This window comes from Schistocerca gregaria, chromosome 4 (assembly GCF_023897955.1).
Source record: "Schistocerca gregaria isolate iqSchGreg1 chromosome 4, iqSchGreg1.2, whole genome shotgun sequence".
In the NCBI taxonomy this organism is placed as follows: Eukaryota; Metazoa; Arthropoda; class Insecta; order Orthoptera; family Acrididae; genus Schistocerca; species Schistocerca gregaria.
This window is the reverse complement of record NC_064923.1, coordinates 141654092-141679535: the sequence shown is the minus strand read 5'-3', so window position 1 is coordinate 141679535 and position 25444 is coordinate 141654092. Positions and strand designations below refer to the sequence as shown.

General features: G+C 42.8%; 1 long non-coding RNA gene across 1 annotated transcript in view; it reads right to left on the bottom strand.

Annotated features, from left to right (window-relative positions):
* Nucleotides 1-4646: 4646 nt before the first annotated feature.
* The window catches only part of LOC126267146 (uncharacterized), a 39491-nt gene continuing 18693 nt past the window's right edge, over nucleotides 4647-25444 (bottom strand). Inside the window, exons 2-3 of the long non-coding RNA XR_007548963.1 lie at nucleotides 5891-6026; nucleotides 4647-4800 (exon numbers count right to left, since the gene is read on the bottom strand). This is a non-coding gene — a long non-coding RNA (uncharacterized LOC126267146). The remainder of the gene's footprint in view (nucleotides 4801-5890; nucleotides 6027-25444) is intronic.

Here is a 25444-nt window from a genome sequence, read left to right as displayed (position 1 = left end):
CTACCATCTGCTGAGCAAGATGTATGAGACAGGCGAAATACCCTCAGACTTCAAGAAGAAAATAATAATTCCAATCCAAAAGAAAGCAGGTGCTGACAGATGTGAAATTTACCGAACAGTCGGTTTAATAAGTCACGGATGCAAAATACTGACTCGAATTCTTTACAGACGAATGGAAAAACTTGTAGAAGCCGACCTTGGGAAAGATCAGTTTGGATACCGTAGAAATATTGGAACACGTGAGGCAATACTGACCCTACGACTTACCTTAGGAGCTAGATTAAGGAAAGACAAACCTACGTTTCTAGCATTTGTAGACTTAGAGAAAACTTTTGACAACGTTGACTGGACTACTCTCTTTCCAATTCTGAAGGTGGCAGGGGTAAAATACAGGGAGCGAAAGGCTATTTACAATTTGTACAGAAACCAGATGGCAGTTATAAGAGTTGAGGGGCATGAAAGGGGAGCAGTGGTCGGGAAGGAAGTGACACAGGGTTGTAGCCTCTCCCCAATGTTATTCAATCTGTATATTGAGCAAGCAGTGAACGAGTCAAAAGAAAAATTCGGAGTAGGTATTGAAATCCATGGAGAAGAAATAAAAACTTTGAGGTTCGCCGATGACATTGTAATTCTGCCAGAGACAGCAAAGAACTTAGAAGAGCTGTTGAACGGAATGGATAGTGTCTTGAAAGGAGGATATAAGATGAACATCAACAAAAGCAAAACGAGGATAATGGAATGTAGTCGAATTAAGTCCGGTGATGCTGAGGGACGTAGATTAGGAAATGAGACACTTAAAGTAGTAAAGGTGTTTTGCTATTGGCGGAGCAAAATAACTGACGATGTTCGAAGTAGAGAGGATATAAAATGTAGACTAGCAATGGTAAGGAAAGCGTTTCTGAAGAAGAGAAATTTGTTAAAGTCGGGTATAGATTTCAGTGCCAGGAAGTCATTTCTGAAAGTATTTGTATGGAGTGTAGCCATGTATGGAAGTGAAACATGGACGATAAATAGTTTCGACAAGAAAAGAAAAGAAGCTTTCGAAATGTGGCGCTACAGACGAATGCTAATGATTAGATGTGTTGTTTACATAACTAATGAGGAGGTACTGAATAGAATTGGGAAGAAGAGGACCTTGTAGCACAACTTGACTAGAAGAAGGGATCGGTTGGTAGGACATGTTTTGAGGCATTAAGGAATCACCAAATTAGTATTGGAGGGCAGCGTAGAGGGTAAAAATCGTAGAGGGATACCAAGAAATGAATACACTAAACCAATTCAGAAGGATGTAGGTTGCAATAGGTATGGGGAGGTGAAGAAGTTTGCACAGGATAGAGTAGCATGGAGAGCTGCATCAAACCAGTCTCAGGACTGAAGACCACAACAACAAAAACAACAGTTTCTTCTGTGGATAACTAATGCTGTCATTGTGTCAGATCTGGAAAAGCCACACTACTCTTCGGGAAGATTGGTCAAAGTGTTCATCCCATTTTCTCTGCCTGTAGATGACTGGGTGTTGTGCGCTGTCCTTATGTTAGTTAGGTTTAAGTAGTTCTAAGTCCTAGGGGACTGATGACCATAGATGTTAAGTCCCATAGTGCTCAGAGCCATTTGAACCATTTTTTTCATGCCAATAACGGTTAGTCACTGCCAAAAAAACGCAAAATTCAGCAGATTAAACTGACTTCTAAATTCCTATACATACAAAGGTATCATGCGCTATTCTATGCTTCTGCGACAGTTTTGAATTAGTTAACTCATATATATAAAAACGTCTCAGTTTTTCTGTATTTGGTCTAATAGAAAAGTCTGATTGAAAATGGTCTGCTTCACCCAGTTGATATTCTTTGAGTTACTAGGACGTGAAAATACCTAGAAAAGAAGTCAAACACAGTCCTGCGATTCTGTTGCGATCTTACTAACCACAGCACCCGCGTAGGTACGGGAAATTGTAAGCTTTCAGAAAAGCATGTACACAACTGGCCATTAAAATTGCTACACCAAGAAGAAATGCAGATGATAAACGTGTATTCATGTGACAAATATATTATTCTAGAACTGACATGTGATTACATTTTCACTCAATTTGGGTGCATAGATCCTGAGAAATCAGTACCCAGAACAACCACCTCTGACCGTAATAACGGCCTTGATACGCCTGGGCATTGAGTCAGACAGAGTTAAGATGGCATGTACATGTACAGCTGCCCATGCAGCTTCATCACAATACCACAGTTAATCAAGAGTAGTAACTGGCATATTGTGACAAGCCAGTTGCCCGGCCACCATTGACAACACGTTTTCAATTGGCGAGAGATCAGGAGAGTGTACTGGCCAGGGCAGCAGTCAAACATTTTCTGTATCCAGAAAAGCCCGTACATGGCCTGCAATATGCGGTCGTGCATTATCCTGCTGAAATGTAGGGTTTCGTAGGGATCGAGTGAAGGGTAGAAAAAAGGTTCAAATGGCTCTGAGCACTATGGGACTCAACTGCTGTGGTCATTAGTCCCCTAGAACTTGGAACTACTTAAACCTAACTAACCTAAGAACATCACAAACATCCATGCCCGAGGCAGGATTCGAACCTGCGACCGTAGCAGTCGCACGGTTCCGGACTGCGTGCCTAGAACCGCGAGACCACCGCGGCCGGCTGTGAAGGGTAGATGGTTCAAATGGCTCTGAGCACTATGGGACTCAACTGCTGTGGTCATTAGTCCCCTAGAACTTAGAACTACTTAAACCTAACTAACCTAAGGACATCACACACATCCATGCCCGAGACAGGATTCGAACCTGCGACCGTAGCAGTCGCACGGTTCCGGACTGCGCGCCTAGAACCGCGAGACCACCGCGGCCGGCTGTGAAGGGTAGAGCCACGAGTCATAACACATCTGAAATGTAACGTTCACTGTTCAAAAGTGCCGTCAATGCGAACAAGAGGTGACCGAGACGTGTAACCAATGTCACCCCATACCATCACGCCGGGTGATACGCCAGTATGGCGATGACGATTACACGCTTCCAATGTGCGTTCACAGCGATGTCGCCAAACACGGATGCGAACATCATGATGCTGTAAACAGAACCTGGATTCATCCGAAAAAATGACGTTTTGCAATTCGTGCACCCAGGTTTGTCGTTGAGTACACCATGGCGGGCTCTCCTGCCTGTGATGCAGAGTCAAGTGTAACCGCAGCCGTGGTCTCCGAGCTGATAGTCCATGCTACTGCAAACGTCGTCGAACTGTTCGTGCAGATGGTTGTTATCTTGCCAACGTCCCCATCTGTTGACTCAGGGATCGGGACGTGGCTGCACGATTCGTTACAGCCAATCGGATAAGATGTCTGTTATCTCGACTACTAGCGATACGAGGTCGTTGGGATCCAGCACGGCGTTTGGTATTACCATCCTGTACCCACCGATACCATATTCTGCTAACAGTTATGGGATCTTGACCAACGCGAGCAGCAATGTCACGATACGATAACCCGCAATCGCGATAGGCTTCAATCCGACCTTTATCAAAGTCGGAAACGTGATGGTACGCATTTCTCCCCCTTACACGAGGCACACCACAACGTTTCATCAGGGAATGTCTGTGAACTGCTGTTTGTGTATGAGAAATCGGTTGGATACTTTCCTCATGTAAGCACGTTGTAGGTGTCGCCACCCGAGCCAATCTTGTGTGAATGCTCTGAAAAACTAATCATTTGCATATCACAGCGTCGTCTTCTTGTCGGTTAAATTTCGCCCCTGTATCACTTCACCTTCGTGTTGTAGCTATTGTAATGGCCAGTAGTGTAGTTGCAATGTACGTACAAGTTCCATTTAGAAATATATGGTGTGATACTTTTGAATATGAAAGTTCAAAAAGTGTAAGCTCCTATCATTAAGCATGCTTTGGTGAAAATTGAATTTCTCTTTGAGGGCCGATTTATCTAACCCCACCCCCCGTCCTCCCTCCTTCGTATGCAGCCTGAGGTGTAGCCCAACAATGTCAATATTGACTCTTAAGCAAAAACTTTTAACGAAGACTGCCTTAGATTTACTTCTGTTAAGTGTCTGCCACTTTGTTTGCATTTAATATTGTTCTCCACCCTCTCCTTCTTGACTAAATCTTTAACATTTTCTCCGGCGAAGTTTAGTCTTCCTGCACTCTGTACGTATACATCTCAATATCTTGATGCTTTCAGGTCATACCTTCCGATTTTACCACTCTGCATTTACAGTTAATTTCATTCCTAAGAAAATTATACTGAAACCTTCCTACCTTATCCTTACGTTTCGTACACTTCCTTCTTCCATGCATCAGCTCGAGTATTTTCTGTCATCCACGGCTTGTTCAGCTCGGTTCAGGCTATAATTAATGTGTTCTGCGATGCCAATATTTCGCATCATCTTCTCATTATTCCACTCCTGCATATATCAGTTTTTCTATTTATTTCAACTTACCTTTCATCAACACTAGGTTATTGATATAGCTATGACGTTGTGTAAGATAACTTTGAGCAAGTGCCAGAGACGTGATAAAAGAATTCGACAAATAGACGAACACACAACTGGATAGTGTTACTTGGATAGTAACAATGTTCTGAATGGTTACTGCGGTTTAGTATTTTCAAAAAAAAGGTATTATTGGCCAGTAACTATACTTGTATAAGAGACGACGTCGATGAAAAGAAAATGTCTTCCGAAAAATCTGTATTCGCTTCTGTCTGGGAATTATGATGTCAGCTGGCGATACGTTGGTATCAGTACCAATAATACAATGGATTCTGAAGCTGTGACTGAGCGTAGAATCTGAAAAAAAGAGAAGCAGCATTGTTAAAGTTCATCTGTATCATGTTTCTAGCTACATGTCTCAGAGACCTACAAAATAACACGCAAATTGATCTGAAATTAACTAATGAAGTCCTTTCAACAGCTCAAAGGAAATGGTTGTAGCAGGAGCCTTAACCTGAAGATGACCATTGACTTTTCGAAATCAGTTTCAGCATTATAAAATATTCATGTGATTAGATCGTATAGTACCCTGACAGAGGGATGATTTCTATCTCTTCCCTGTATGTGATCGAATATTACTACGTAATAGAAAATACTGTGAAGTAGAAACTCTTAGACACCTGAGCCAGGAACTACACAATGAACAGAAGAACAAAGTACAACAACTGTACGTAAAAATCGACTATTATCTTATGTTCAGGTAGTAGCCGCTGATTACTGTTGATGAAGAATGCGTTTCCACGTATTTACGAGGAATAAAGACTATTATTGCTGAGTAAAAACTGTGGTGTTGGCATAGAAGCTCCCTATTAAATTTCGAGTAAAACGATTGGTCTTTGTTTGACAAAATTAGACAACGGAAACTAATCCGAAACTCTACCCGAAGGTAAACTACCAACTATCAGTGTAATTTCAAGCTAGGGGTGAGATACCTAAATTACGAGTTAGTATTAATCCCACGACAGTCAAAACTTAATAACTGAAAGTCTGAGAAATGAGAGAATAGCATATATACAATTTCAATTAATTTCGTCACCTTTAAAGCTGTTCTCTATACAAATGAAGCTGGTCTAATTAAACACCACCAGATGTACTACGTTTGCAGTGAAGAATGTACACTAAGAACTAATACGACGAAAAGTAAAATTGAAAGGAAGACAGAACGGTTGCTCTCGGAGTAGCTCAAATGTCTGATGTATACTGTGGTATTACCTTTTGGCCTGAGTAAGCCAATTATTATTGTCGTATCATTAACGTATTTACTTTATCACTACGTATTTACTATACACTGCCGTATACTGTTGTGATCTGTTATTGTTTTCGAATGACGATCGTGAACGATTATATCTACCGCTACATCTATTTTAATGATTTTAGGGATACATACTCGGACATTTCAGATTTTGGTAATGGGTATCGGACATGAGGCTCGCTCCATTTTAGGTCTTTAGATAATTCTTCTGGGAAAGGCCAGCCATAGTCCATGCTTGTAGTTATTGGTAGGCGGTATGTGTCCTCGTGGCCTAAAATGTAAGTAATTGGTTTAGTAGAAAATAAGTAACTGTATACTTAAATAAATAGCAACATACTTATATACTATTTAAAATACAATATAAAACTCATAAAGCAGCAGTCACGACAAAAAATTTATTACTTTTAGGCTAATCATATGTGGAACACAAAAACTATATTTTCAGAAGAAAAATATTTGTAAATGAAGCAAGAGATAACGCGATGTGTCTTACAAAAATTTATATAATGCAGTAACATAGATGTAGTGTATAAATAATTTGAAAAACAGACTGACGTAAAACTTTATCCTCAAACATGCACTGCAGCAACTGGGATACGGAAGATTGTATGGAAATTGTTGGCAGCATGCTCGCCCTACTGAGTATTCTGCAATTTAATACTTCATAATACATAGCAGTTTCTCCAACGACAGTAACATCCCAATACAATATTTCCTAATCCCAATAATGGTAACCAATTAACAAGTTGATGCGTATGTAAAATCAGATGCTCGGAATGAAATGGATGCTATATTGGCCAAACAAGTTAAAATCTCTAAAATGGTACTTAGAGAACGCCAATAGGCAAGTAAACGAAGATTCGATCATACGGAATATATTCCCAGCTATGTGAGTGGCTTGAAAACTTCTTAAGCAATAGAATCCAGTGCATAGTTCTTGGCGGTTAGTATTGATCCGTGACAAGATAATCGTCCGAGGTGCCCCAGGGATGAGTGACAGGACCGCTCTTACTCCCTATAGAGGGTGTTACAAAAAGGTACGGCCAAATTTTCAGGAAACATTCCTCACAAACAAATAAATAAAAGATGTTATGTGGACATGTGTCCGGAATCGCTTAATTTCCATGTTAGAGCTCATTTTAGTTTCGTCAGTATGTACTGTACTTCCTCGATTCACCGCCAGTTGGCCCAATTGAAGGAAGGTAATGTTGACTTCGGTGCTTGTGTTGACGTGCGACTCATTGCCCTACGGTACTAGCATCAAGCGCATCAGTACGTAGCATAAAAAGGTTAGTGTTCATCACGAACGTGGTTTTGCAGTCAGTGCAATGTTTACAAATGCAGAGTTGCCAGATGCGCATTTGATGTATGGATTAGCACGGGGCAATAGCCGTGACGCGGTACGTTTGTATCGAGACCGATTTCCATAACGAAGGTGTCCCGACACGAAGACGTTCGAAGCAATTGATCGGCGTCGTAGGGAACACGGAACATTCCAACCTATGACTCACGACTAGGGAGGACCTAGAACGACAAGGACACCTGCAATGGACGAGGCAGTTCTTCGTGCAGTTGACGATAACCCTAATGTCAGCGTCAGAGAAGTTGCTGCAGTACAAGGTAGCGTTGACCACGTCACTGTATGGAGAGTGCTAAGGGAGAACCAGTTGCTTCCGTGCCATGTGCAGCGTGTGCAGGCATTATCAGCAGCTGATTGGCCTCCACGGGTACACTTCTGCGAACGATTCATCCAACAATATGTCAACCCTCATTTCAGTGCAAATGTTCTCTTTACGGATGAGGCTCCATTCCAACGTGACCAAATTGTAAATTTTCACAATCAACATGTGTGGGCTCACGAGAATCCGCACGCTATTGTGTCTCGTCATCAACACAGATTTTCTGTGAACATTTGGGCAGGCATTGTTGGTGATGTCTCGATTGGGCCCCATGTTCTTCCACCTACGCTCAATGGAGTACGTTATCATGATTTCATACTGGACACTCTACCTGTTCTGCTAGAGCATGTGCCTTTACAAGTACGACACAACATGTGATTCAAGCACGATAGAGCTCCTGCACATTTCAGTCGAAGTGTTCGTACGCTTCTCAACAACAGATTCGGTGACCGATGGACTGATAGAGGCGGACCAATTCCATGGCTTCCACGGTCTCCAGACCTCAACCCTCTTGACTTTCATTTATGGAGGCATTTGAAAGCTCTTGTCTACGTAAACCCGGTACCAAATGTAGAGACTCTTCGTGCTCGTATTGCGGACGGCAGTGAAACATTACGCCATTCTCCAGGGCTGCATCAGCGCATCAGGGATTCCATGCGACGGAGGGTGGATGCATGTGTCCTCGCTAACGGAGGACATTTTGAACATTTCCTGTAACAAAGTGTTTGAAGTCACGCTGGTATGCTCTGTTGCTGTGTGTTTTCATTCCATGATTAATGTGATTAGAAGAGAAGTAATAGAATGAGCTCTAACATGGAAAGTAAGCGTTTCCGGACACATGTCCACAAAACATATTTTCTTTCTTTGTGTGTGAGGTATGTTTCCTGAAAGTTTGGCCTTAACTTTTTGTAACACCCTGTATACTGACTGATTATAATGAAAGTGCAGATACTCACAGAGGTCCAGTGTAGGATGTAATTATCGTATGGCAACGAAATGTGGTAGGCATTTTATTGTGGAAACGATTGACGCTGAAAACAAATAGTTCAATTTTGGCCACCAGATGAAAGTCTGGAGAGTGAATCCGAGAAAGACGCGCGGAAATGTGTCCTCGTGGAATGGTTTAGGAACTAGTGTGGGCAGAAAAAGTCAGACAAATGACAAAGGCATATTGTTGATTGTTTTATTAATATATGCTTACACAATTTCTTCGATGAGAGACGTCGACGAAATGCCACACAGCGTCAGATTTTCACTTGGCCACCAACATTGGAAATAATATTTTTCAAGCGTATATAGGTTTCGCGTTAACGTATTAGAATATTTTACAAATTTCTCTGCCGTACGATAATTACAGCCCACACTGGATCAGACGGACCAGGTGATCAGTAATTTGCGGATGTCTGCTGATAAAACTGCAGTATATGGGATGACATAATATTTATATTTGGCGTGATGAATGACAGCTTGCTCGAAACGTATAAAAGTGCGAGTTAATGCAGATGAGTAGGAAGAACAGTTCCGTAATAATCGAGTGCACCTCTTAAACTATTCATTTTAGAGACCATGTTAGGAAAACATTTTGTACTTGTTTTGGTCCGCATTACCGCCTCTGGAAGTACCCTAGCCGACAATCTTAGCAACAGCTGTGTCGATAAACATATTCCACTGTCAGTACGATTTTCGCTTACAATTTTCGACTTGGTCGTTACAGGACCAGGCTGCCGTACCTTCAACTGATACGTTTACCGTTTTCCTTCATCCCAGAAAGTTTTTAACTTCATCACGGATTACGACTTGTGAAAGAGTTCATACTAGGAAAATCTAAAGATTTTTGTCATCGCTCAAGGAAGTCGGCACGAGGATGTGACGGAAACAGCCCAATTGTAAATCGGTTTCATACATATGAATTGCAATCTGTTCCTTCTAGAATAGTCTTCTTCCAGTAATTTAAGACAGCCGTATCAAGACTTCAGTTCTTTATCAATATTTCAATTATTTATCAATATTTCAGTTCTTTGTTAACACAACCTCTCTTAGATGCTTCACAATCGGACGATATAAGTCGTAAGCTAATGAAGTATCACTCTCAAGATGGAGTCTTCGCTTTTAAATCCACGTTTTTCCCGTTTTACTATTTTTGAGAGATTCTTCTATCAACAGTTTTACCGTGTTATTCTTAAATGTTGAACGATTTCTTAAATATGTATCTCGTACATGACAACAGAGAATGCAGAACTGTGGTGACCATGGTGCGTTTTGCAGTGCTTCAGGCGAGTGAGAAGGAATCTAATACTGGATTAGAAACTTAAAATAAATTGGACAACATAACGCTTGAAACAATGCCCAATTACTTTGATAATTACTATATCCTTATGGTGCTAACCAGATATTATTTCCCGTTAAGAGGATCTTGCGCGGCTTTCAGTGTTTCAGGCTAATGAGAAGGACTTCAGTACTGGAATGGAAACTACAGGTAAATTGGGTAACTTAATGCACAAAACAATTAACACTTAACTTTGATAATTATTATCTCTTCGTGGTGCTTCGCAGATATTATTTCTCACTAATATTCGTACGGTAATTTATCGTATGTGCGTTGCATTTCACGTTGGAGCTAAAATCAACAATAATTATAATTAATATCATATTATCTTGTCGTGTAATTAACTTAATTTTGTATAAAAGTCCACCTCTTTCTCCTGATGAGAATAAATGCATGTAATAACTTTCGCCAGCTCACATATCATACGCGAACGCTGTTTTGGTGAGAGAAAAATTCTGCATTATCCATCACAATGAGCAGGAGTAGCTTCAAGTCATATTACACAACATAATATATTGTGGTCATTATTATTCTTCTCCGAAATACAAGTCATGCATTCTACTCCCTAGGGAACATTACTTCGAGAATCAAGTATTCCAGACAGGAAAAGAATGCCCCGTAAAGGGCAACTGTTTGAAGCACACTGACAGCAGCGATCATTTAGGCGTTCCGAGATGCAGTAAACGCAGGCAGTTCCTACTGTGATGCTACACTCTCCAGCGGTGGCAAACCATTATCAACAAATCAGAACTACGCTGATTAAAAATTAAAAATCCTGTTACGCTATCAGTAAGAGTCCCATATGAAATGGTTAATTTTGACTAAAATATGATTCGTAATGTTATGCGTGCTGCTAAGAGGGACGAAAGATAACAAACAGACAGTAATGGTATCCCGGTAAAGAAGTATCGCTCATAGTTCTTTCGCTGGTAATTAATTGATTCATAACTTAGTAATTTTCACGAAGATGGTGTATTTCGTTCACCTGCGCTACCTTTGAACGGCTCTTCGGACATTAAGACACCAGGCAGGCGTCAGAGAAGCGCTTCTTCCCTTCGGACAAAATATATGTCTGGGAATCCAACGTTACACGCCATCCTGCTATAGGCTGTGCAAATGATCACGGTTAGGCTGGCTAGTCAGAATAGAAATACCTGTTCAGTCGGCCATATTAAAAAAAAAAACTCAATGTATAAAATAACCCTCGCAACAAGAGCTCTGCCTCACTAGAACACGAGTTCGTCTGCAGTCGAGACGAGTTTTCGGTTGCTGCTTCAGTCAGTCTACAGATTATACTTTCCTACCATTTAGGTGCCATGTGGGGTCAGTTTAACTAACAAGAGAACATCTCCAAGCGTAAATAAAAAAAACTGGATGAAACTGGACGGTTGCGTAAAAGTGGCAAAAGTAACTCAGTAACTATTTTTTCTTCCCAGTTTCACTTTTAAAGTATAAAAATCACCCCAAAAGGTAATTTCGCGTGGTAGCTTAGGAGCGAATATCTCAGAAATGAAACTTCCCGGGAGATTAAAACTGTGCGCCGGACCGAAACTCGAACTTGAGATATTTGCCTTTCGCGGGCAAGTGCTCTACCGAGTGAGCTACCCAAGCAAGACTCACGCTCCGTCCTCACAACCTTACTTCTGCCACTGCCTCATCTCCTCCCTTCAAAACCTTACAGAAGCTCTTCTGCGAACCTTGCAGAACTTGCACACTTGAAAGAAAGGATATTGCGGACACATGGCTTAGGCACAGCCTGGGGATGTTTCCAGAATGAGATTTTCACTCTGCAGCGGAGTGAAAATCTCATTCTGGAAACCTCCCCCCCCCCGCTGTGGCTAAGCCAAGTCTCCGCAGTATCCTTTCTTTCAAGTGTGCAAGTTCTGCAAGGTTCGCAGGAGAGCTTCTGCAAAGTTTGGATAGTAGGAGACGAGGCAGTGGCAGAAGTAAAACTGTGAGGGCTGGGCGCGAGTCGTGCTTGGGTAGCTCACTCGGTAGAGCACTTGCCCCGCAAAGGCAAATATCTCAAGTTCGAGTCTCGGTCCGGCACACAGTTGTAATCGGCAGAGTGAAAATCTCATTCTTGGTGTCAGAAATGATCATATATTAGAATATATTCTTCACATAAAAATTCGTATGATATCGAATACTTTGAAATCAGTCGTGTTCTCCGTCGTGTAAATTATGTGAAGAAATTTCGCTCCTTTAATGTGCACGGTGTAAAATATTTTATGTTCTAAGCACTTTTTGTACAGATTATCATCATTGTAACGATTTTGTATCACAATAATGGGTTAATTACTATTTTAAATTAACACATTACACATGTGAAGTGGTAAACTAAAAAGGAGAAGAAAATGATGAAAAATCATGAATGTATAATGTAAAAAAAGACTTTAAAATATTAATTAAATAGAAGTAAAACAAGTAATTAGAATAATAACGAATGTTTACTTGCTTAACTGGGTGTGTAGAAAATACTCTGACAGCACTTTGTGTACAGCTTATTTTCAAAAAGTGGTATTTCAGAAACAAGTTTCATTAACCATGGATGTATGTGCTTGAAAGCTTCTTTAATTTATATTGTAATACAATTTTTCATTTTTCGAAAGTGATTGAAGTTAGTGGGGTATTTTGCAAAGCTTCAAATTTTTACAAAAGTTCATAGGACAGTTTTTCAGAACTATTACATGTGGACTTTCACGTGAAAATAATTTTTTTTACCACCGTTTCTAAATTATTGCCTTGAAACGTAGTATGCTAAATTACCTTTCGGGGTGTGCTTGACCCCATGAAACTGAAACTGAGCACAAACAAAAGTACATGTATTGTATAGCTTTTCCCTGTCTACAGACCACCCAAGTTTCATCTAGTTCATTTGTTTTCACTTGGGAATGTTTCCTTGTGAGTGCTATGGGCATCAGAAGAGTCGATAAAATATGCTGGTTACTCCGAGAAAAGATAATGATCTGGTTGCTCGCCAGTTGCGTCCACGATTCACCCAGAATGAAGAGGAGAGCTCGCAACTACGATCGCACGTCCACGTCGCCGCCATGACAGTCTGCCACGTTCTGCTGCCATTTGAAATCATTGAAACCATCTCTCGCGCTCGCTCTCAATCACATTATTTATTCCTTCATTTTGCATGTATGCTTTGATAAGTTGCGCATAAGATTTTCCTTTGACTGAAAGTTGGGTATCGGTTAAGTAACTGAGGCCAAGTTCAGTATCATATTTTACCTTGTTCAGTCTTAAGTACCCTCCTGGATATGGAAAAAAGAACACATTGACACCGGTGTGTCAGACCCACCATACTTGCTCCGGACACTGCGAGAGGGCTGTACAAGCAATGACCACACGCACGGCACAGCGGACACACCAGGAACCGCGGTGTTGGCCGTCGAATGGCGCTAGCTGCGCAGCATTTGTGCACCGCCGCCGTCAGTGTCAGCCAGTTTGCCGTGGCATACGGAGCTCCATCGCAGTCTTTAACACTGGTAGCATGCCGCGACAGCGTCGACGTGAACCGTATGTGCAGTTGACGGACTTTGAGCGAGGGCGTATAGTGGGCATGCGGGAGGCCGGGTGGACGTACCGCCGAATTGCTCAACACGTGGGGCGTGAGGTCTCCACAGTACATCGATGTTGTCGCCAGTGGTCGGCGGAAGGTGCACGTGCCCGTCGACCTGGGACCGGACCGCAGCGACGCACGGATGCACGCCAAGACCGTAGGATCCTACGCAGTGCCGTAGGGGACCGCACCGCCACTTCCCAGCAAATTAGGGACACTGTTGCTCCTGGGGTATCGGCGAGGACCATTCGCAACCGTCTCCATGAAGCTGGGCTACGGTCCCTCACACCGTTAGGCCGTCTTCCGGTCACGCCCCAACATCGTGCAGCCCGCCTCCAGTGGTGTCGCGACAGGCGTGAATGGAGGGACGAATGGATACGTGTCGTCTTCAGCGATGAGAGTCGCTTCTGCCTTGGTGCCAATGATGGTCGTATGCGTGTTTGGCGCCGTGCAGGTGAGCGCCACAATCAGGACTGCATACGACCGAGGCACACAGGGCCAACACCCGGCATCATGGTGTGGGGAGCGATCTCCTACACTGGCCGTACACCTCTGGTGATTGTCGAGGGGACACTGAATAGTGCACGGTACGTCCAAACCGTAATCGAACCCATCGTTCTACCATTCCTAGACCAGCAAGCGAACTTGCTGTTCCAACAGGACAATGCCCGTCCGCAAGTATCCCGTGCCACCCAACGTGCTCGAGAAGGTGTAAGTCAACTACCCTGGCCAGCAAGATCTCCGGATCTGTCCCCCATTAAGCATGTATGGGACTGGATGAAGCATCGTCTCACGCGGTCTGCACGTCCAGCACGAACGCTGGTCCAACTGAGGCGCCAGGTGGAAATGGCATGGCAAGCCGTTGCACAGGACTACATCCAGCATGTCTACGATCGTCTCCATGGGAGAATAGCAGCCTGCATTGCTGCGAAAGGTGGATATACAGTGTACTAGTGCCGACATTGTGCATGCTCTGTTGCCTGTGTCTATGTGCCTGTGGTTCTCTCAGTGTGATCATGTGATGTATCTGACCCCAGGCATGTGTCAATAAAGTTTCCCATTCCTGGGGCAATGAATTCACGGTGTTGTTATTTCAGTTTCCAGGAGTGTATTTGATTATTAATGTAGTTGTGAGTCTTTATCAAAACAAACGTAATTAATTGTTTCTGTAGGCGACTCTTATTTAAATAAGACTCTTACTTTCCCCTACCATCTGTAATCTATCGTCACTCCTGGTCCACTGCGTCGAATCATTGTACCTGTAATAGGAGAAGAGCTTTGATGATTTCGGCTTAGTCAGGGCAGAGTGTAGGATAAAAAATGTTCGCTTACAAGCTACGCACCTGGGAAAGCGGCTTCTCCTTTTCATACTATCTCGGCTACTTAAATACGCTAGAAAATCCTTTGCACTGCAGTTTTCTGAATTTTTCTCTGTAAACGTGTTTTACAGTGCCACTGACAGTCAACCTGCTGTACCAGTTTTTCTATCTGCGATGGGAACAACCGAATGAAAACGATTGATTTACTCTGATGCTGGAAAACAATCGACTCAATTGATTGAAGTTTTATGTGTCGGTTGAATTATTCATTCCTCTTTTTGGTGTTACACTGGTTTGGAGCAAAAAAATTAAAATAGTTGATTTAGGCGGTATAGTCTTACCTGTCGCTTAGACCTGTAATTCATTCTTTAGAGGGAATCTAGTGTCTAGTAGCAACCGAAACAAAATTCAGTCGTTATAGTTTTACGTGACAGCAGCATTGTTATCCATTCATTTCTTTTGTGTGGAGCCCGACTGACGGAGCAACAGAATGAAAACAAACGATTAAGTCTGTGTAATTTTACATACTGACTTTCTTTTCAAGTGAAACAAATCTGTGATTCTTCTATTGGTTAACCCATGTATTCGTTCTGTTAACAAAAACCATTCTTTATTTCTTAAGTTGACAGAGGAATCCACTCATTGTTTTGAGGGAAAGTAGTCTTTCATAATTTAAAACTGATTAATAAGAAAATGCGATAGACTAAGTTCTTCCAGAGGCAATTACAACGTAACTACACTCCTGGAAATGGAAAAAAGAACACATTGACACCGGTGTGTCAGACCCACCATACTTGCTCCGGACACTGCGAGAGGGCTGTACAAGCAATGATCACACGCACGGCACAGGGGACACACCAGGAACCGCGGTGTTGGCCGTCGAATGGCGCTAGCTGCGCATCATTTGTGCACCGCCGCCGTCAGTGTCAGCCAGTTTGCCGTGGCATACGGAACTCCATCGCAGTCTTTAACACTGGTAGCATGCCGCGACAGCGTCGACGTGAACCGTATGTGCAGTTGACGGACTTTGAGCGACGGCGTATAGTGGGCATGCGGGAGGCCGGGTGGACGTACCGCCGAATTGCTCAACACGTGGGGCGTGAGGTCTCCACAGTACATCAATGTTGTCGCCAGTGGTGGGCTGAAGGTGCACGTGCCCGTCGACCTGGGACCGGACCGCAGCGACGCACGGATGCACGCCAAGACCGTAGGATCCTACGCAGTGCCGTAGGGGACCGCACCGCCAATTCCCAGCAAATTAGGGACACTGTTGCTCCTGGGGTATCGGCGAGGACCATTCGCAACCGTCTCCATGAAGCTGGGCTACGGTCCCGCACACCGTTAAGCCGACATCCGGTCACGCCCCAACATCGTGCAGCCCGCCTCCAGTGGTGTCGCGACAGGCTTGAATGGAGGGACGAATGGAGACGTGTCGTCTTCAGCGATGAGAGTCGCTTCTGCCTTGGTGCCAATGATGGTCATATGCGTGTTTGGCGCCGTGCAGGTGAACGCCACAATCAGGACTGCATACGACCGAGGCACACAGGGCCAACACCCGGCATCATGGTGTGGGGAGCGATCTACTACACTGGCCGTACACCTCTGATGGTCGTCGAGGGGAGACTGAATAGTGCATGGTACATCGAAACCGTCATCGAACCCATCATTCTACCACTCCTAGACCGGCATGGGAACTTGCTTTTCCAACAGGACAATGCACGTCCGCATGTATCCCGTGCCACCCAACGTGCTCTAGAAAGTGTAAGTCAACTACCCTGGCCAGCAAGATCTCCGGATCTGTCCCCCATTGAGCTTGTTTGGGACTGGATGAAGCGTTGTCTCACGCGGTCTGCACGTCCAGCACGAACGCTGGTCCAACTGAGGCGCCAGGCGGAAATGGCATGGCAAGCCGTTCCACAGGACTATATCCAGCATGTCTACGATCGTCTCCATGGGAGAATAGCAGCCTGCATTGTTGCGAAAGGTGGATATACACTGTAGTAGTGCCGTCATTGTGCATGCTCTGTTTCCTGTGTCTATGTGCCTGTGGTTCTGTCAGTGTGATCATGTGATGTATCTGATCCCAGGAATGTGTCAATAAAGTTTTCCCTTCCTGGGACAATGAATTCACGGTGTTCTTATTTCAATTTCCAGGAGTGTATATTGAGCTAATGTATCATTGTGGGGACGAAGTCAGGCATAAACCATGCGGAGAAGAAATGAACGTTTCAAGATATGGAGGGAAACTTATCATAACCACATTGAGCAACTGACTGCATTCCGTTTTACTGAAAAATTAAAGTGATGCCCATTAACTACAGAAGATTTCAGTCTAGCATTCAAATATTTATACAGACAATTACACGTGTCTAAGGTAAAATTATGTTAACAAATACGAGCGTAATAATCGTACCTTTGCAAGCAAAAGTGTTTACATTTCAGAGCCTACGAAAAGAGGCATATATACTGTAGTATTCTACAGGTATGAAGAAAAAGTATGCACATTCATACAATCGTACCTCAGTTTCAAAGCTGGCGTATCTCTAACCATCACTGAGGACAATACGCAAGCACGTTCGGAAGTCCGTGCTCCGTAGGGAGACACAATTGAAGTCACCTAATCCTCGGCAATTCCGTTCTGAGCGGAAACGTTCGACGTTTGGTTTTCCTGTATTATTATTGTTGACTGCATATACATCTACATCAACGTCTACTTACATATTCCGCAACTCACCGTACGGTGGGCGACGGTCTGACTCTGTACCACTATTAGTCATTTCATTTAATGTTCCAGTGCAAACAGAGCAAGAGAAAAACGACTAAGAGTATCCCTCCGTATTAGCCTCAAAGTCTCGCATCTCATTCTCGTTGTCGTTACGCCAAACATACGTTCGGCGGTAGAATCATTCAGCAGTCAGCTTCAAATTCCGGTTCTCTAGATTTTCTTGACAGTGTCCCTTCGAAAGAACTTCGCCTTTGCTCCAGGGTTTCCCATCTGAGTTCCCGAAGCACTTGCGTAACACTTTCGAGTCGTTCGAAACTACCGGTAACGTATCTCGCAGCCTGCCTCTGAATTGCTTCGATGCCTTCCTTTAACCCAATCTGGTACGCATCCCAGTCACTCGAGCAGTATTCAAGAACAGATACACTAGAGTCATGTAGTCGGTCCCCTTTACAGATGAACCATACCTTCCCAAAATTTTCCCAATGAATCGAAGTCGACCGTCCGCCCTTCCTACCACAGTCCTCACATTCTCATTCCATATGATATCGCTTTGCAAAGCTACGCTCAGACATTTAAACGACGTTACTGCTTCAAGCAGGAGTCTACTAATAATGTATCCGAGAATTAGGGGTTTCATTTTCCTGCTCATCCGTATGAAATTACATTTTTACACATTTAGAACTAGCTACCATTCGTTACTCAAACAAGGTATTTTGTCGAAGTCATCTTGTATCCTCCTACATCCCCACACGATCGACACTTTCCCGTACACCGCAGCATCATCACCAAACAGCCGCAGACTGTTGCCCACCGTGTACGCTACACCATTAATGTATAAAATAAATAATAGTAGTACTACCACATTTCCCTGGGGCATTACTGACAATACCAATGTCTCTGATGAACACTCGCTTCGAGGACAAAGTGTTTGGTTTTATTACTTAACAAGTCTTTGAGTCTCTCACTTTTCTGGGAACCTGTTCCACACGGTCATACCTTTGTTAACAGTTTGTAGTGGGTCACCTTGTCAATGCTTATATACAGATATGGAATTTGCCAATTGCACTTCATCCATAGTTTGCAGTGCATCTTATGGAAAAGAGGCAAGCTGAGTTTCGTGCGAGCGATGTTTCCTAAAACCATACTAATTCATGGATATAATCTTCTCGCTCTGAAGAATATTTATTATGTTCTAACTATGTTCAACGATTCTGCAATTAACGTTGGGCGAAAGATTCGCGATAAAAACAAGAAGCTAGGCGACGGGCCGGTGCCGTAGAGTACACAGTGCTATCGCCTGTTGTCACTGTTCCTAGCGTTCCGGTATTTGCTTTTATGTGCCAATAAGCACCTTCTGGTTCACTTTTTTCTACATGGTTATGATTACTGCTTTACTTTAATAATGAACTTTGCGTTCGGGTGAAAATGCCTAAACCCTCAGTATCATGGGAATAGAGGAACTCATAAGACTGGATAAAAAATATCCTCAAGACAAATTAGTGCCTGAAAAGCCGCTTCATATTCCGTTAATTAAAGAAATTCAAAGAAATTTATGAAGTGAATAAACCATTACATAAATTTATGTTATAGGTTTCCTGTTGACGTCACCGCAGCATTTATCAAAACAGAATTATACGGTGATGGATACAAGCCAGCGAGAAGAGAGAGAGAGAGGGGGGGGGGGGGGGGGGGAGAGAGAGAGAGAGAGAGAGAGAGAGAGAGAGAGAGAGAGAAAGAGAGAGAAAGAGAGAGACAGACCCAGAGGCTCAGTAACTTAAAAGAGCCAGTACTTGATTTGTGACGGTACGCCCGGGTAAGCCGTAGCGGGAACTCTGACGATAAAAAAATTAGAACCGCAGATTTTTGCTGCGGTTGAAGCGGTGTAAGGCAAATGTGATATTCACTGTTTTCAAATGTTCAGTAAAGCGTTAAAATAACATTTTAAGAAGCCAGGAAAGTAATTGTTCGTTTATTTATTTAAATAATAGTGTAGCAGCTGTTGTTAACCTTTTAAAACCAACTAAAAATCAATATTTAATGGCAGAAGTACCAAAAAATTGTCTTCAAATAAATAAATACAAATGTTTTGAAATACACGTTTTAGAAATTTACTTCTTATTCATCTCTTCTTCAAGTGAAATACGTTATTTGCCCATAAGAAAATTGGAAATGTCAGTCATGTTTCACGTACAACCGATAGGCTTAAAAGGTGTGTATATGAAATCACTATACCCCGGAAACTGAGTGAAAACGTTCGTACAGCTGACGTAAATGTCAGAGACTTGAGTTTATTCTCGCATTGAGGGAAACCACTCAGACCCAGAGAATGGGTGAAAAACACTGATATTGCTAACGTTGCCGCAGAGACCAGTCAAATCACTATGTTCTACGCAAGCGCATAAACGGAGAACAGTATTGGTTTCCGGCAGAACTGTTGGCTCAGCAGTTATACGAAGTTCCTATATAGACACAGGCTGGAATGTAGTTGTTATTGCTTTGAGTTGCAGCACTCTCTTCCGGCCAATGGTACGGCAGTCCCGTCTCAATGAAGGCGGTTCTGGTCCTTCCAGTGATCATAGCAGCGTAGTCGAACGCTCGTATTGCCATCCAACCATTCTCTACAAGTCCATTCCATACCATGTCTAGAGTAGCCTGTACGGACGTTGTAGAACAAGCCAAAACAAGTAAAATATTATTAATGGGTCAAACAACGACGGTATGGGAGAACCGATGAAGGTGATGGGGATAGAACTGTGTGGGCGAACGAGTCGAATTTCTTTAATGCCCGTACTGAACCATGATGATATGCACATGACTACAACAGTAAAAATGTTTAAGAAAGGGTAAAGAAGATACAGTTGTCCTCAACGTGAATGCTACAGTGCTTACGAAAACAAAATATTTCCTAATGCTTGTCGTGTGACAAGCGCGCTTAGAAACGTAGCGCAAAGTGTAACTATTAAAAAAACTGCAGCTAATTAATGGCATACCGCTAAACTAAAAGTGGATGCACCACACACTCTGCCGCACGATATTGTTTACTTTCTGGTCTATTTAAAATTACTACACTTGTCTGGTTTTCAACTAATATAGTGCGCTTGCCCTTACTTAAATTTACTGCTGCCCTCTCTTTCGAATGTAAGACATGCAAAGCGAAAGTGTAATTTATTAATTTGCAAGTGCCATAGGCTTTTCAGGCAGCTGAGTCCCCTCACTGGAAAGAAACATTCTTCGGTCAGAGGAATGTGACGTACAGAAAGACCGCTGAATGACATGTCTTCCACCGACAAAATGCCGTGACAGGTAGGAGGTTCATTAAGGCTCGATCGTTGGTTTCGCGGAGAACTGATAAGCATGCTCTTACATTTTTAATTTACACATCCACAGCCTGGTTATAATCAATTTTATTTGAAAATAGCAAATATGCACAGACCCAAATACTAAGCTCTTCATAGTACCATCTGGCAAACTTATTTGAAAAGATATAATGAAGATCATAATAAACCGTAACGAAGTAGAAACCAATATACGATGGGCGTTCATCAAGTAATGTAACAATTTTTTGCCGAAAGCAAATTGGTTTTACTGAGGATCCCACTAAACAATATTACACCGCATTCTGCTGCCTACGGAATCGTATTTTTCAATATAATCTCTGTTCTATACAACAGTCTTAGACCACTCTACTGGCGGGGATGGTATGCCTGCATCACACCACTCTTCTTTCGACATTAGAGCCATTACATCAAAAACCTCCCTTTCACCCACGTACAGCTTGCTGCAGAGTGCATCCTCCATTGAGTGCAACAGATGGAAGTCGGAAGGTGCGAGATTCCGGCTATAGGATCGATGACGAAGAGCAGTCCAACGAAATTTTGTGTACTCCTCTCGGGTGCGCAGAATTGTGCTAGACTTGGACTGGCATGCAGAAGAAAAACTCGTGTGCAGTTTTGTAGCGAAGAACACATTGCAACAGTCACGTCCGTGTGGGGCCGGCCAGCACACGGTAAATTGGACAGGTTTCCGCGACCTCATTTTGATAATGACAGACGCCTCGCCCAAAGACTCACCGTGCTTTTGTTCACGTCCGGTCTCCGTAAACATTCTGCAAGCGCCTGTGAAAGTCTGCGATGCTCTGGTTTTCCGCCAAATGAAACTCGATTACTTCTCTCCGCTTGGAGCGCACATACGTTACAGACCTCACTTTGAAGGTTACGTATAGCGTAGCCACCTATCGGAACCAAAGATGCTGAAGCGGAAATATTCCACGGTAACCCTCAACAAATTACGCGCTTTTTTAGCCGAAATTGGCCGAGAAAAAAAAGTCCTGCTTTACTTACTGAAAGCCCCTCGTATATACTGAGCGGTTCAATGTCACGAGAAGGGTTATCCCATTTGTAGCTGTGCCCTATATGACGACGGAATGTGTCGGCTAGATGCGACGTATGGCGCGAGTGTAGACACGTCTGGTGAGCGGCCTTCTATAGACAGCCTTGAGGCGGGAGGGGGGGGGGGGGATGGGGAGGGTGTGAACGTAGTGCCATGCCGCCACTTTCGACTTGGAATGCTTATAGGTGCAGGACTCATATCAGAGATCACACAAGATCTTCAGTTATGACTGCCGCGCGAAGATGGAATGATGCTACATCAGACTGTTGCCTGATGTTGTCTCTCTGAATATGGGAGACTTTGAAACCTCCCCTTAGAATATGTATGAATGACTGTGCTGATAAACCTCTTACGTTATTTGATTTTCAAACAGCTGAGCTGAAAACGTACTCAGGCATTTCGTTCTTTACTTATTCTGATCAACACTAAACTGACAAACAACATTTTTAGCGCAACATAATCTGACTTTCAATAATCCCTACAAAAGAATGGCCCTGACTAACAATAACCTATACCTTTCATGAATCACTTAACCATACAAAAATCGTTACTCGAACTACTGCAACAGAGCGAGCGCCAATACTGTCAGCTAAATAAAAGATTCTGACTACCGAAGGCACTAACTACTGATAGGCATAGTTAGAAAATGAAATATTTTGATAGAGAACAAAAAATGTATGTGCCTTAATAATGTTCAAAATTCATTATATATATATATATATATATATATATATATATATATATATATATATATATATATATATATATCAGTTCATGATATCCAGTATTAAAAATTTTCTCTTTCTGATGGACATACGTCCAGATCGTCCGGTCTCAAAATTCTGCCATCTCTCTCCCCGCATCCACCACTGCTGGCGGCTCACCTCTAACTGCGCAAGGCTACGCGCTATTCACATGCAACTGCCCAACAGTACAATCGCAAATATTCCAACAACGCAAGCTAGCCACAGACTTCACACAGCACAGTCAGTGATTTTCATATAGAGCGCTACGTGGCGTTACCAATATAAAAACCTAAACAGCCTACTTACAACTTCTTCAGAGACAGAAAGGGAATTATTTCAGAAAGTGTCCCCCGCAGCTGAAAACGAATAATCTGTTATACAGGGTGATTCTGTGATGATGTCACAGTGCGTCAAGGATGATGGAGAAAGGTAAATGTGTAAACATGCCATAAGGGACCCTGGTCGTGAAATGATCATGTCCAAAGTGGTAAGCGGAAACTTTTTGAGGCCTCTGACATCGATATGTATGTACCGTTAGTGTAGTTGCTATAACTGTAGCACAGGAAACTTTCATAGATGGTAGTACGGACAACAACAAGAGAAAGGTGTCTAGTAAACATGGGCTCTAAAATGCTTAACTTATGAGTTAAAAGAACTTGTTCATTTTCGAAATTTTTAAACACGTCTCTTCTACTAAACACTTGAGCACAGCTCTTACGATGTGCCGTTTACTGGACGTTTTTCTTGTTTTGGTCCATACTTCCTCCTCTAAAAATATGGACATGAAAGAGACTGCAGTAAAAGATAAGTGTTTCATAGTATCAAAGATGAACACATGATCATAAGTCACAGGGGATGCATTATCGAGCTCATGTTTGCAAGAAATCTCTCTCTTGTTGTTGTCCATACTACCATGTCTGAAACGTTCCTACCATTCAGTCATAATAAGAACAGTATCAGTACATATATTCCAATGTCACAGGTAGACAACGATTTTCGCTTTCAGCTTTCGACTCTGTCGTTTCCGAGCTCATGTTTGCTAGAAATCTCTCTCTTGTTGTCGTCCATACTACCACGTCTGAAATTTCCTACCATTCAGTCTTAACAAGAACAGTATCAGTACATGTATTCCAATGTCAGAGGTAGAGAACGATTTACGGTTTCAGCTTTCGACTCGGTCGTTTCCGCACCTGGACTCTTAATTCAAATTGACGCATTCGCCGTTCTACATCTTCTCTGGAAGTTTGTTGTGTATGAAGCCGTCCACAACAGCCGGCCGGGGTGGCCGAGCGTTTCTGGGTGCTACAGTCTGGAACCGCGCGACCGCTACGGTCGCAGGTTCGAATCCTGTATCGGGCATGGATGTCTGTGATGTCCTTAGGCTAGTTAGGTTTAAGTAGTACTAAGTTCTAGAAGACTGATGACCTTAGAAACTAAGTCCCATAGTGTTCAGAGCCATTTTCGTCCACAACAAATTATGTAAAGGAAAAAAACTACAACTGCAATGGAAACATACCCAAGAGAGAAAGGTGTTGAACTTGAACTCTCAAAGGACTACGAAAAGCTTACAACCTTAGAAATCGTGGAATAGGTAACAACCAACCTCAGACTTACTAGAGATTGAGGACATAGGACATAATTCAACCGTAAAGAACCTACTGTTTATTTTAAATTTTGTTTTCACCTAGTTTACGAACGAGTTGTTCGGGAATGTTCGTTAAACTTGAAATGGTACTAACTTACAAACCTGTGGCCAAATTTTTCGTCAGTGCTGTAGATGAAAACTTGACTTATGTAAGAGTGTTTCATGAACTAATGGAAGTGCGGAAAGAAGTTACGAGACAAAAGTTACGACCTTAGATTGACATTGTGGTATTCGAAACGACATATGGAATGACTAATAGCCGTTGCCCTTTCCCAATAGTATGCGATCTTCAAAATCGGAGGTCAAAATGATAATTCCATCAGTGATAAGTGTAAGTAGCTATCAGGACTATGCAACGCACCTGGGACAGCTCCCAGCGTATTTCGCATGCAACCAAACCTATCATGTTAAGCAGGTGTGCCCGACACGAAAATTTTACAAAACTTCATCCTCTGTTTTCCAATCTGTTTGCGAGCACACACAGGAATTCAGATGTAAACATTACCGTCTCAGCCGGGACCGGTGAGGACGCTATTAGTGATTCCGCTGATGCAGTCAGTAGTTTAGCAGAGCACTGCGACGGAAGTAGTACATCGAAAGAACACCCAGCAACAATGATTGTAGGGAATCGATCTGGCAGAGGTGCGGGACAACAGAGAAATAGTTGTGGCAACAACTGCTGAGAATCGGTCTAGCCGCTTAGTTGAGGTTAACGGTGCAGCTAACGTAACGAGAAATCAAACTTTTCATCCTTTGTGTACTGTTGTTGTGAGGAATAAAGGCTTCCAGAAACTAATACTACTAGGCTCCTTTTATTTTATTTTCCAGACCCTAGACGAGCAGGGAACTGTTGTGGTTACTGGACATAAAAACTGAAGAATGAAACAGAAAGCGACCGGTTGCAGTAATTTTTGGAAACCTTTAATGTAAACAGTGTCGAAACATGAAATCATGAGCCAGAAATTTGAATGAATGGACGTTCGCGGACCTCGTAAACAAATCTCACCTCTCCACAGATGGAGAAATCCAACCGTAGCATTGTATGTGGAATCGGTAGCAACCTCTAAATTACAAAGGAATACCTATTGCAGAGAAACAGTCACAGAACACCAAGGTCAGGTGGCAGAGCAACTACAAATGGTGGCCACTGAAATTCATGATGGAAGACTACATATCGACGCACATAACGAACAGTCTAAAGTGTAGATATCAGGGAGCAGCACTGAAGAAGCGCTGGAACAAACAGAACGAGAACTCTCAGCACAGTCAGATAGTGACCTTGGTGAGAG